We start from the raw sequence: 15,470 nt of genomic DNA on the forward strand, positions 1-15,470 counted from the left end.
GCCAAAGTGTTCCGTGATGTGTCGCTGTAGAGTTTCTAAACGTGTCGCCATAGTGTTAAGTGATGTGTCGCTGTAGAGTTTCTAAACGTGTCGCCATAGTGTTTCGTGATGTGTCGCCATAGAGTTTCTAAACGTGTCGCCATAGTGTTTCGTGATGTGTCGCCATAGAGTTTCTAAACGTGTCGCCATAGTGTTTCGTGATGTGTCGCTATAGTGTTTCGTAATGTGCCGCCATAGTGTTTCGTGATGTGTCGCTGTAGAGTTTTTAAACGTGTCGCCATAGTGTTTCGTGATGTGTCGTTGTAGAGTTTCTAAACGTGTCGCCATAGTGTTTCGTGATGTGTCGCTGTAGAATTTCTAAACGTGTCGCCATAGTGTTTCGTGATGTGTCGCTGTAGAGTTTCTAAACGTGTCGCCATAGTGTTTCGTGATGTGTCGCTGTAGAGTTTTTGGAGGTGCCTCTAGTGATTTCGTTAACATGACTTTCTAGGGTTTCGTAACTTGAAACCCTATAGATTCAACGTTTCGCCCTATAATTCTTGACGTGTCGCGTTTTATTTTTTTGACGCGTCGTTAGAAGTTAAAGTTCTTTTTTAAATGTGCTAACATTAAAAAGAATTCAATGTGTTAACGTTTAAAAATGAAATTTCAAACGTGCACAATTGGACGACAATGTATACTTAAAATTGTATAGCAGCGCATGTTTTAGTCACTAATTATTTAAACATTTTACTCTGAAGTTCAAAAATTCGGCCAACAAATACACACTCGCATTTTAATATCAATGTCTTGTAACGAGGGCGTACACACATTACAAGACGTTCAAACTTTTATCACAAACGAGTTGATATCTTATATAGACTGAACATTGTGCATAAACAATGTCCGAAAACCAATCCACTACGCTACACATCAAATGTTTATAGTTACCATACCCGCAACAAAACTGACAGAAAGGATACAATTAAAACAAGGCAACCTACTACTATACCATAATCGTGACAATAACATTTTAGTCAATGAGTTTACCAAGATGTAAACTTTTTAAGAAATATATCAGGAGCTAGATTAAAAAAGAACTTCCCAAGTTATTTCATAACTTAAATCGATTTCCTGGGATTTTTAAAACCATATCCAAAGAAAAGCATTAAGTAATTCAAGAGCATTTGAATAAGAAAAGTGTAAAATATAGAAATAAAGGCAATGCAAATAAAGTATTTCAGATATTATTTGGTTATTATAGAATATGAGCGATGATGTTCTTTAAAGCCTAGTTTAAGGAATGTTTGGCATGACAATTCCCCGCATCTCCTGCTAATTGTACTGTTGACACAGTAGGGGCCAATTTCCTGTGTATTTGTTTATCGGCCCAGGGTCATTTAGGGTCGATTTCTATAATATAAACCTCCAAAACTACACAGCAGGATACTCAGATCAGAGATCTGATAAGACAATTAGGCAATTAGATTAAGATCAATACACAGAGGTTGTATACTATACACATTTATTTTTTTCGGGGGGGGGGGGGCACTTATAGAAGGATTAAACTAGGCCTTAAAGAAATTTATTAAATTTAGGGAATGACTTATGAATACGTGATCTGGGCTTTCTCAAACCAGTTGATATCTTCCAGGATAAAAATGATAATCAGCTAGAAGTTGGTTATCTAAAGTAAATCGCTGCACGTCATCTGAAATATTATGGAAATACCCACACTTACACAGACACAATCAATTATCTTATCATATGCATGTTATAGCGTAAATCATATTTGAAATGGCTTAGTTGTTGGTAGAAAATCTAGTACAACTCACAGTTGAAAGGCTTATCGAACGTATCAATGTTAACCAATGTAGGTGAACCTTGTCCAGTGCAATGTCACTTTGATAAATAAGGTTACTGTCTTGACTATGTTCACTATAGCTGGAAAGAACGTGGCGAAGGGTATTACAATACCTCCACCTACGACAACGTGGCGAAGGGTATTACAATACCTCCACCTACGACAACGTGGCGAAGGGTATTACAATACCTGAACCAACGACAACGTGGCGAAGGGTATTACAATACCTCCACCTACGACAACGTTGCGAAGGGTATTACAATACCTCCACCTACGACAACGTGGCGAAGGGTATTACAATACCTCCACCGACCACAACGTGGCGCAGGGATTTACAATACCTCCACCGACCACAACGTGGCGAAGGGTATGACAATACCTCCACCGACCACAACGTGGCGAAGGGCATGACAACGACAACGTGGCGAAGGGTATTACAATATCTTAACCAACGACAACGTGGCGAAGGGTATTACAATACCGCCACCGACCACAACGTGGCGCAGGGATTTACAATACCTCCACCGACCACAACGTGGCGAAGGGTATGACAATACCTCCACCGTCGACAACGTGGCGAGGGTTATTACAACACCTCCACCAACGACAACGTGGCGAAGGGTATGACAATACCTCCACCGACCAGAACGTGGCGTAGGGTATTACAATACCTCCACCGACCACAACGTGGCGAAGGGTATGACAATACCTCCACAGACGACAACGTGGCGACGGGTATTACAAAAACTCCACCGACGACAACGTGGCGAGGGTTATTACAACACCTCCACCAACGACAACGTGGCGTAGGGTATTACAATACCGCCACCGACCACAACGTGGCGAAGAGTATTGCAATACCTCCACCGTCGACAACGTGGCGAAGGGTATTACAATACCTCCACTGATGACAACGTGGCGAAGGGTATTACAAAACCTCAACCGATACCTCCATATTTATTCCTAGCAAAAACAGAAGAGAAATTCTTATTTAAAGAACAAAAATTTAAAATGTAGATCAAATATTTTGAATTTAAATATATGACGTCATACAAGGGCAATAACTCATTTAATGCATGTAGAAAATGAAGCAAATATTGAGTTCTTGCCTTAAGGTGAAGATTTGTATGAAAAGGACACAAACATTATTATAAACTACTCATTAAAAGAGGTAGTAAGACATCACGTGACACCCCTCGAAAATGAGTGTATGCTTAATTAATAATGCTCTGCAAATCATGATGTTATGCAGCAGTTCTTAATACATGTAAGTGATTTAAAATTCGTTTAACAATTTCAAGCATGGTATACAAACATGAACACTCTTCAAAGTTACTACCATTGCAATTATAAATATACACTGATGGTTAAAAATGTCAAAGTCTGCCAGAAACATTTCATTACGCCTTGTTAATAACGACATTAAAACTCATTTGACAAAACAAATCAACCAAACATCTATACAAACCGCAAATCGAACGATCTAAAGTTCATAATTGAAAAAAAAACACTCTCATTTATTGCATTTCAAAGTAAATATCGGGTTCATTAATCTCAATGAACATCAATCAGAAGCGCAACCCAAGGTTCAGCATTTTTTAATTAATTGAAGGTAAGTTTACATCAATAACACATACAGACTAATTTAGGTATATCCCGGATTTGGGTAAATGTAAAGTGGGACTGCGAACATTTGAACGAGATGTTTAATCTGCAATTACTCTGTATGCCATTACACGAATTAATGTAACACAGTAATACTGAAAATATCTGAAATATCACAGTATTTCTCAATAATTCAGTTATTTTTCTATGTAGAAGACTATTAAAGAAATACGTCCGAGTTGAAGAATAGTTCTAGGGGCTTGTTTTCATAATATTTAGATGACATGAAGTAACGTTTTGATGATTAAGAATGGGCGGAGTGAACGTCGCGAACAAGTATGGAGGTCGGGATCAGTTTTTAACTATTTTATATTACTTGACGTCATATCGAAAGGACACACATACTAAGCATTGTCTATCTTGAAAAAAATAATCCAGTTTGGCCTTAGCGATGAAGATACTTAAGTGTAAAATAATAAAATTATGTATGCACTGATAATTTGAAATGTCGAATTAAGTTAGTAAATATGACATGCATCCCCATTAAACAAAATGGGCCAATCAAAACGCAACAAAAATATACATCAAACAATTTTCATAAAGAGAAGAGTTTACATTGTGTAGGTTCAGCATTTCAGGTTTTAGTTTTAAATTGAAAAACTGTTATCGAACAAGCCGTGAATCGTAAGAAAAGTACATGTGTCATCAATATTGTATTCAACAAAGAGTGTGGTTTTCTAGAGAGAAAACATGCATTATAATGGGGCCGCGCCATATTTGAATACATTGGCTGGATTTTTTATTTATTTAAAGTTAACATCAAAAAGAAAATCAGAATGATGCAATCATCGTATATATAACAAGAGCCGTCGTAAGACAGCGCGCTCGACTACGCCGCTTTGACTTAGAATACAATAACGATGTAATATTACCAAGTTTGGTCTCTTTATGTCAAACCTACCTAAAATTATTCGATACATAAGGTGACTTTGATGCTGCCCTCTGACAAGCCCGCCCAAACAATGACACAAGTCATTCAAATGACTTGATTTCCCATTATGAAAATGTGGTTAAGAATATACAAAAATGCCTTTCAAAGGAAATTTTTAAAAAAAATCAAAAAAATAAGGGCCATAATTTGTATTTAGGCTTAAAACGGAGTTATGTTTCTTGTTGTAAAAGGTCTTTATAAGAATAATTTTGTTAATTTTATTAAGTGCATTTAATTAACGGTAAAGAAGTTTTTTTTATTAAAATCCCAACTTGCCCTTAACTTTTACTGGCCTAAAACTTTAACCTTAGTCAATCAGTGGCCATAACTTGTATTAAGGATATGGTGTTTTGTAACCTCATTGGGTGATGGTCCTGAAAAATTGTGTGAGGTATTAAGTCAATTGAATGAAGGGTATAGAAGTTATTAAACAATATCCCAACCTGCCCTAAAACTTTAACCTAAGTTCCATAGTCAATCAGGGGCCATAATTTGTATAAAAGATAATATGGAGTTATCTAACCTCATTATGTGATGGCTCTGAACATCTGTGTGAAGTATTAAGTCAATAGAATGAATGGTATTGGAGTTATAAGTGAAACTCCCAAATTGCCCTTAAACTTTAACCTGCCCTAAAACTTTAACCTAAGTCAATCAGGGGCCATAACTTGTATTTAGGATAATATGGAGTTATGTAACCTCAGTGTGTGATGGTCCTGAACAACTGTGTGAAGTATTAAGTCAATTGAGCAAAGGATATAGAAGTTATTAATAAATATTCCAACTTGCCCTAAAACTTTAACCTAAGTTCCATAGTCAATCAGGGGCCATAATCTGTGTAAAGAATAAAATGGAGTTATCTAACCTCATCATGTGATGGCCCTGAACAACTGCCTGAAGTATTAAGTCAATTGAATGTAGGGTATTGGACTTATAAGTGAAAATCCCAACTTGCCCTAAAACTTTAACCGGACGCCGACGCCGACGCTGGGGCGAGTAGTATAGCCCATCTATTCTTCGAATAGTCGAGCTAAAAAAGTATTCTAAGTGCGCATCTGTGCTATGTTGTGTATGTCAAGTCACTTATGGCGATAAAATGACAACTAATGATTTAATGAAATGCACGGTATAAAGCTCTTAGCGAATTCAGATAAGATCACAGACGTACATGGTATGATACATCAAGGATGTTCAGAGACCTTCTAGGATAAAAAACCCAACAACAGATAACTACTCGTACATACAAAACATACATGTTTATGATCATTACCGTAAACCGTTGCCTACAAACATTATTCATATTAAAGTGACACTCTTATTCAAAATCAATACATACACTTGTATAACAAACATAAAGTTTGACTGATAAACTTTTAACTACTTACTAAATGATGCATTTTTGGAAAATATCAATTACTGATAACACAATTGTAACCGTGAACACGCAAAAATATTGAATGGTTGATGAGTGCTAAAAGATTTACTGTAATCTACTATTTTCTCATTTTGGTATAATAAAACATTTGTATTATTTGTGGTAACTCTTATTTGGGAGTATTATATTAGAGTGCATCTTTAAGTGTGCATATAAGCCCGTACGTTTAAAACAAATGCTGTGCCGTACTTAAAGATAATTTTTATCGAAAGGAAATTAGGTGATGCAATAGTCGTATATATATATATGTTCAAATCTTGTCGTAAACTAATATCTGGCAATTTGAAATCAATATACATGCACATGTTCTCATTTTAAGTGCATTGAAGTTGGACAACATATCTAGATTACGTCACTCACTTTAGTAAAATTCTAAGACTTGTGTTGATTCACGTTACAATACATTCCATGACAGGGGTGGATCCAGAATTTGACGTTATAGGGGGCGTAACTTAGTGGCGTAACCTTTTGACTTGCGCCCCTACCTCAGAACCGATTTTTTTCGGTTTAAAGTGTTGGCGGGGGGGGGGATCGTCCTTGAAAAATTTAGCACAATTTGTTCCGAAATGGTGCATGATGGACGAATTTTGTTACTTTGTTTTCCTTCTATATAAAAATAAAAAGTAGCACCTCTTGATTCGCTAGTTGCATATAGCCTTGGTTATATTGTACACTATGCAGTAAAGTAATTGGTAACATTAGAATATAGGTTTAAGAAATATCAATGTTGAATTGTTCACAAGCTTCCTTTTCTTACCGGCATGGCAACATTTATCCGCGCTTTGAGAACAAGAATATTGATTAGGTAAAGCAAACTATTTTTCTATTCTTTTAAATAGAAAATGGCCTCTCAAAATGGATACCAGATATCAGTTCCGGCGTCTACCAAGGAAACAGACTCGAAGGTGAGTCACATAATAGTTATATATATATCTCAGATCAATAATACACTGAAAATAATCAGGGACAAGCCTAGTAGCGAAACAATTTACGATGACTATGTTTAAAGGCACAAGATCATCGCCCATTAGACGCTGAACGGGAGTCATAGAACATACATAATATCACAATGTTATCACAATTGCATCAATATATTTATAATTGTGCGCGAGCGCGCGCGCGCGTGTGTTTGTGCCTATCTGTTATTTCATTGGCTGTAAATGTAGGTTGTATTCTAAGTTAAAGTTATTTTTCATGGAATAAATGACACATACTTTGTAGTTGACCAATTATTGAAGCCGCTGTGTTCTAGAGCACATAATTTGCGCCAGGCTTGGTGTTAAATATCAACTAGTGGAAATTGTATGTAATAGTTAGATGACATGAAGTAAGCTCTTCATGATAAAGATTCGACAGAGTGAACGTAGCGAACGAACTCTTTCTTTATCATAAATATATTACTTCATTGTCAACCTAAAATCTGACACATGGAGTATGTATCGGATGAGTGGCAGAAGGTGGACATTTAACACCCGCGAAAGTTGAAATTCTTAGAGATCAAGTCTAGAACTTAATGATTTACTATCTGCAGTGTCAAACATTAATCAGTGGCTGAAAATGTAGGTTGTATTCTAAACCCAGTTTATTTTTAATCAGACCGGAAGTACCAAGTGGTCGATGTTATTATTACATACCATCCGACTCATTTTCAAATAAAATTGTGCAGCAAACCGGTTGCATCTTTAGTGTTCAAAAGATTTCTTTAACATTATACCTTATTACTTACACATAAACGAACTTGACCTACATATTCTGTCCCAGTTCTGTATATATTGCCAGCAAAGGTGATCTCCTGTAAACAGGCAACATGTTGTCATCGTATGGCAGTCAACAACATTACACGGTCACTTATGTTTTCTGAAATGAGTTTATAAATACGGACAAATATTACATCTGCAATTAGTGATCTGTATAAGAGTCATCATCTGGTTGGGTAGCACACAGAGGACAATATGTACGTGAAGTTAGCGGCCTAGCGGCGTGAAGTTAGCGGCATAGCGGCGTGAAGTTAGCGGCCTAGCGGCGTGAAGTTAGCGGCATAGCGGCGTGAAGCTAGCGGCCTAGCGGCCAAGCGGCGTGAAGTTAGCGGCCTAGCGGCGTAAAGTTAGCGGCCTAGCGGCCTATTACGTTGTCTTATTTTAAAGCATGAATACATGCCTTTTCTTCTTAAACAATGATATACTAACTGTTTTTATGCACAAAATATCATTTTAAAGCGATTTTCAACATTTTTTTTTCAAGTTGATCGAACATATTTTGTACATATAAACAGTTAATATAGCATTGTTTAAGAAGAAAAGGCATGTATTCTTGCTTTAGAATAAGATACCATATTAGGCAGCTAGGCTACTAGGCCGCTAACTTCACGCCGCTAGGCCGCTGAATCGCTTGATCGACTTTTTTGAAAAAATAATAATAGAAAATCGCTTCAAAATGATATTTAGTGCATAAAAACAGCAAATATATCATTGTTTTAGAAGAGCAAGCATGTTTGCATGGTTTTAAATAGATAAATGTTTGATCGACATTTTTGAAAAAAATATTGAAAATCGCTCCAAATTGATATTTTGTGCATAAAAACAGTTAATATATCATTGTTTAAGAAGAAAGTTCATGTATCCATGCTTTAAAATAAGATACCATATTAGGCCGCTAACTTCACGCCGCTAGGCCGCTAACTTCACGCCGCTAGGCCGCTAACTTCACGCCGCTAGGCCGCTAACTTCACGTACATAGGACAATCGGGAAAGATTTTTCCAATGTAAGCTTTTTGTTCAAAACAGATCACAACGAAAGCGTTGAACGGCTGTCCGCGCGAAAGGCGTGATTTTTACTTTTTTACCATTCTTATTATAGGCAATCAAAATCAAATCCAAAAATATTTTGAGTGGCCCAAACTGTAAGTGCTTATCATTACCTAAAAAAGGTAATGTAACATAAGACTAGGTTATGTAAAAATGATTTTAATACAATTACCTCGTTTCATAACAGTAACTGATAAACCTATATGTACTGTGGAATATAAGTTTATTTCTAGTGTAAAGTTTATCAATTTATCAATATCTGAGGACGTTTTGACTAGTTGTAGTAGGTAAAGTAAGACAGGGTCTTTTTAGTCAGCAAATGAGCTAACAATATCAGAAAATCCGTTATCAAAGGTAGTAAAATAATGACATTAAATCCTAAGCCTGATCATAGCTGTCATAAAAGCAATAATTAAGAGGTCCCATCGATTTCAAAATGTGCAGTTAAAAGTTAAAGGCATGGTACAATATGTCCACTGTTATACAGACTAAATAAAATAAATGTTCAAAGACATCGTCGATATTCATAAATAAATATTTACTCATTTTTGAAATGAGGTTATTAAAAATACCCGGTACGTTTACAGATCAAAAGTTTATCATACACGAACGTGAACGCATTTCAATACATTGAACTAGATGAGATGACAGTCTGGTCACTATCTTTAGAACGAGTAGGCTAGTGGCCGACCTTGTCAGTGTAGCCTCATCACCACGTGACGTCGGGCAAAATGATAAGATAACACAAAGACTTGCATATGCATGTTCTGTCTTTATTGTAATCCTTGTAAGAATATTTTTATAAAAACAAAAACAATGTAAATTACCGGGCCAAGCTCAGAACACCGGAATTTAACGAAGACCCACCTCGGTCATCTCCGGCATACGGCAAGCCTCGGAAGTAAAAAAAGGAAAAAGAAGTTCGTATAATTATTATTATTATAAATATTCAGAAGTGTATTATTGCATAAATCATCAGTATTTTTCATAGTAAAGACCTTAGGCTCAACTGTTAGATTGAAATTACTACGCCATCTACATGCAGCGTAGTTCTGACATCGAAAAATATCCATAAACATCTCCAATGTTGTTTTCGAAGGAAAATGGCCGAGGTGCTCCGACTGGCATATGGTGAATGACTAAAAACACAAAACGAGACAAACAAGAAAAACAGATACGTATTAATAAATGTTGTCAAGGTTACCCGACAACCATCACGCAAATACAACACTTTTACTTTTCACAAGATAAATTGAACGATATATAATAATCGGGGATGAATTCACTGACATTTTAGTTGTTGATCACAATAATATTTCTTTCTCACGCGAGTCGTGTTTTTGTTAACATATATTATGAATAAGGTCGAACAAAACGAAATCCAGTATATCACAGAAGGAAGGCTCACGTCTCAATAACTTCTTTACAGATCATGCAATACTTTGATATACGAGTATCAAGCATATCGCACAATTCAAAGGTTACACTGCAGTGTGTGTCATGCGTGTATTTCGGGAGCAGGCGTATAAGTTCGTCATTCGGAGCTCCTCGGCCATTTTTATCGAAAACAACCTCAGATGTATTTGGACGGTTTACATACTCAAAAAGTGGTACGTTTAAGTCCGCTGCAAGTAGATCGCGTAGTAATTTTATTCAGCAGTTAAACTTTACGACTCAACTCTTGGGAATCTTAATTATGTTTGCAATAATCCACTTCATTGTCAATCAATTTAAACTTAGATCAATAAAAACAACTCTAAAAGACTACATTTAATAAATTATATAATTCAAAAAATCACGAACTACTTCAACTGATGTACCGGCATACATCCGAGGTTGTTTTCGATAAAAATGGCCGAGGAGCTCCGAATGATAATTTCGTGTGTCCTTGGCACACAGTTTAAAGTAAAAGTTGAAGGAAATGACCGACCATTTTAAAAAAGCTATTGCAGAATTAAATAAAGATACGTAGCTTTCCTTTTCGTTCCATAAACATTTAATAAGTTTAAGCTGCAAGGAATGTGATGTCAACTACATATAATGTTCTGTATAAGCCAGCTGTCAGTTACACATACTTAACCCTAAATGCACATATAATGTCAATGTCGAATGTGACAACACAATAACAAATAATGATGGGCTTTTGCAATGCACGTTGCAAATCTAACGCATTTAGATAAGATAACAGACGTACATACATAGTTTGACACATACTGGCCCTTCAATATTAAAGAGCAGAATAACAGCGAGCGATAAAACTGTGCAAAACGAAATGTTCATAAATACGGTAAAGCCTTGCATTGTATACCATACATAAATAATACACTTTGAACTACAGGGAAAATCCTAGTAGTTACTTAATTAACGGAGGCATAATGTAACAGAAACCTATCAAAGACGTCACAACACAGCAAAAGCAGTCTTCAAATCAATGTGATAAGTACAGACGAAGCCCGCTGTGTCCAACTTTGTTTTCTCGATGTTCTGGTTATGTCGATTTTTTTTCGGTTTAATTATACACTTTATATTTTTCGGTTATATCGAATGTCCGTTATCTCGAAGTATTTCCCGAGGTCCTAACGACTTTGGCGTAGCGAGTTTTGACTGCATGCACGAACTATTACTCAATATATACATATAAATTGTGCAACAAGCTTCGTCAGTGTAAATTGAAGTTTATTAAAAACTTTTACAACAACAAATACACCCTATTAATATGAAGTTTCCAATGAAATTTCATAACAAGAGCGCTGCAGAGTGACCGCACACGCCCGTCTGTTGTTGTTGTTGTTTTTGTGTTTTGCTTCAGTCGGATAAAGGCATAATGTATTAAATGATTGCAAAACTTCAGAAATAGATGAAAACGTTAACCAGATGTATACACTACTCATACAAAAAAAATGTTGCAAAAAATCACAAATGGTTGAAAACACAAATCAGTGTCATACACTTCTCATACAAAAGTGATGACGTTTATTTTATATCACTAGATAATGAAAGTGTGGTAATTCTTAAAGTGCGCAGGAAATTGTGATTTTTACATGCGTAGAATAATGTTGCAAACAACAAGCAGATCAAACTCCATAAACAACTGGACCTTTAAAAACAACAATACTAGACTTCATGAAGCATTTTCTAACTCGAGATGAATTCATAAATTTCCATTGTCGAATTAAAAGAAAGTGCAAGTGGTTTCAACATTAAAGTATGTTTTTACAATGTGTCAAATAAAACAACACATTTAAAATATTATGTAATTCGTTTATCATATAAGATACTTAAATTAGGAAAGTGTCTTAAGTTAGGAAATGACTTAAGATGCTTTATGAATAAGGCCCCTGGTAAAGTTTTGATTACTAGTATTCGGAACGAAAATATTCTCATTTAAGTAGTCAAAAACATCAATTCATGTCATGTTGACATGTTAAAAAAGGTATATTTATCATTGCATTTCAAAGTGAATAATGTTACTCGTTTGGAAAATCAATTGCAAACACGACTTGAGGTTAAACAACATTCGATTATTTCATGGTAAGTTAACATTGAGAAGATATACAGGATAATTAAACTGAAAAGAAAGTGTCGCTTTAAACGAGAGTCAATTTGTGAGGCCAAACTGATAAAAATATAAAGTTATTTCGCAATTATTCAACTATGTGAATGAAAGTCGGGATAAGGTTATATTAATAAGTCAAGCATTCCGAACATGTCCAATCAATACCGACATTAGCACTGCGCTTTATGACAGGCCCTTCTTGCCTATCATTGAAGTTTACTTAGATTTCAAAGAAACGTTTCTGCTTAAATTTTAATAAAGATAATGGAGAAATGAAGCATTAACAGTGTCAACAAGGACGATCAAATATTTGACCAGACTTGAGCAATAATCAGACTTGAGCTATCACGGTATAGATTGATATAAGGCGGTAAAAAACTGTGTGTTTTCATTAACCCAACCGACCCTATTTTCTTTAACCCGACCGACCCTGTTTTCACTAACTCGACCGACCCTGTTTGCACTTACCCGACCGACCCTGTTTGCACTAACCCGACCGACCCTGTTTTAACTAACCCGACCGATCCTGTTTTCACTAACCCGACCGACTCTGTTTTTTTTCTCCCGACCTTACATTTTTGCCATTGTATGGATTTTTTTCCATAATTTCAAAAATGCACATTTTTTAGGTGAATCTGTCAAAATTTGACTATTTCATATTTATAACATTCTACAATAATGATATACGGTGATATAGATCGGTTCTCAAAAGAATGTTATGCCTTCCTACCTACCCCATTTTTTGAGATGTTAGTGGTAGCAAGGAACTACTTTTTGGCCTTAACAAACACATTTTGAGTATCGTTACGATTGGATGCAAAATAGAGGGAAAATGCGAACAAATATTAAATATTTCGGCCTTAGCACATTGGCAAAAGTAAGGAAAATTACGCATGTTTGATTTGGCTGGTTTTCGTACAAATAAGTCAATATATAGGAAAATAAGATGAAGTGAAATTTCAAGTAGTCAAAAGGATGTAATTATGTATGATATCATAATTTAAAGGTTCGAATTAACTTTATTGCTAAGACATACATCATTTAACAAACCGAGCCAATCAAAACGCAGCAAAAACTTACATAAAACGATTTGCCAACTGGTATATAGAGATCTGCATTTTCGATAAATTCAAACCACCACGCCGTGCAATGTACGAGCAGTAAATGTTTTTTTACTCAATAAAAGGCATGCATTTTATGCTTGTTTAAGGCTATATATTGGTTAACCATTGGATGAATGTTTCAAATAAAGCAAAAAAGCGAAATATCATCAATTTCTCAACGTTTTGTTAAAAGTTAAAGACATTGCAAGTTTATTTAAAGCTGCACTCTCACAGATTGAACGTTTTGACAACTTTTTTACATTTTGTCTTGGAACGAGCCAATTTTTCCGAAAATCAATGGAAACCAGTTATATTGGACTGCTGACAAAAACTTAGATCGCAGGTTTTTATATTTATGTTTAAATATTGATGTTTTATGCATTTTTCCTTAAACCGTAAGTAACAGTTTAAGCCATAAAACATTAATTTTCGAACGGAAATATGAAAATCTACGATCTGATTTTTTGTCAGAAATCTTATATCATTGGTTTGCAGATATTTACGCCAAAATTTGCTCTTTCCAAGACAAAAAATAAAAAAAGTATTAAAATAGTAAATCTGTGAGAGTGCAGCTTTAAAGGACAGGGCCGGTATTCATAAAACATCTAAAGTCATTTCCTGACTCAAGTCGTTTACCGAAGTAAAGTATCACACTTATCATATGATAAAAAAGTAATATCTGAAATAATTTTTTTCAGTGATTTCATAAAAAAACCCATACTTTTATATTAAATACACTTTCTTTTAATTTTGGCTAAGAAAATATTACGAAATTAACATTTCTCCATAAATGACTAAGGAAGTTCTATGAACACCGCCCCAGTTTAACAGTATTGTCCTTCAACCCCCTTAAATATGCATCAACGATTTTTTACTCGTTTTTATCAGTAAATCCGGTACACCCATTGGGCCAAGAGGTTATCACACAAGTACTTGTACGCATTCCAAATGCACGAACGTATGGTAAGCTATCAAGACGAGTTATGTCTTGCGACTGCTTTATTTGTACATGACGTCATCATCACGCACTAGCGACCCCCCCCCCCATCGTCAAGTTTACATTTTATTACAATAAAGAAATAAAAGTAATGGAATACGCCAAAAATGTTAAAAATTACTACTAAGGGGGAGTACCCATAAACCTCTCTGCCAACATTTTAAACAAATATATTTCGGTTCTGAGGGACGGGAGCATGTCAAGAGGTTACGCCCTTAAGTCACGCCATACTTACGTCAAATCCTGAACACGCACCTGCTACGTGACATCATCAACACGTGTAAATCGAACGAAATCATTAACTAACAAAGACTCGCGTATTAAACATATGACTTAATTGTAATTATTATAAGATACATTATACGATCAAATAAAACTGGAAACTACAGGGTCAAGCCCCGTAGCTCAAAACTGGACGTTGTTGTTGTGTTTATAAAGGTCTGCCCGCGCCCTATAATTGCTGCATTTATCGAGTAGCCATAATGCACCCCAAAGTGTGACCTAACCGAAAGTTTAAAGTCAAAGGGGGAACGGCGACCCTGTTAACGGACACTAAACGAGAAACAACACAGGCAGACTAGGCATACATGGAAATATCTTCATCGATATAAATCCTGTCACGGTTACGAGACAACCAGCACACAAAAACCAGTTTTTTCCTGATGATTGACATCGTTGAAAGACAATATAGACGATAAACAAGTATCGGGGACAAATGCAATGACTGTTAAGATGTTAATCACAATAATATTTTACTGTACCAGCAAGTGAAACATATTTAAGGAAAAGGGTCAGAACGATTTAATAGACATGGTTCCGGACAATATTTTGACCCCATGTGACCCACATTTTTAAGTGGTCCATATTTTATCAAGGGGTACATCATGACCAATTTTGAACATAACTTGACCAATCATTACCATGATAAGGTCTCGGACAAGATTTTTCTAAGATTTGACATAGTGACCTCTTTTTATCATATGTGACCCAGTTTCATTTTCGACCAAGAGTTCATCAAGGAAAACATTCTGATTAAGTTTCATGAATATTTGACCATGTATAATGTCTCTAGTATGGTCCAAAGATTTGACCTTGTGACCTAGTTTTTGACCCCATGTGACCCACTTTTACAAATG

This window comes from Mya arenaria, chromosome 17, assembly GCF_026914265.1.
Source record: "Mya arenaria isolate MELC-2E11 chromosome 17, ASM2691426v1".
NCBI classification, from domain to species: domain Eukaryota; kingdom Metazoa; phylum Mollusca; class Bivalvia; order Myida; family Myidae; genus Mya; species Mya arenaria.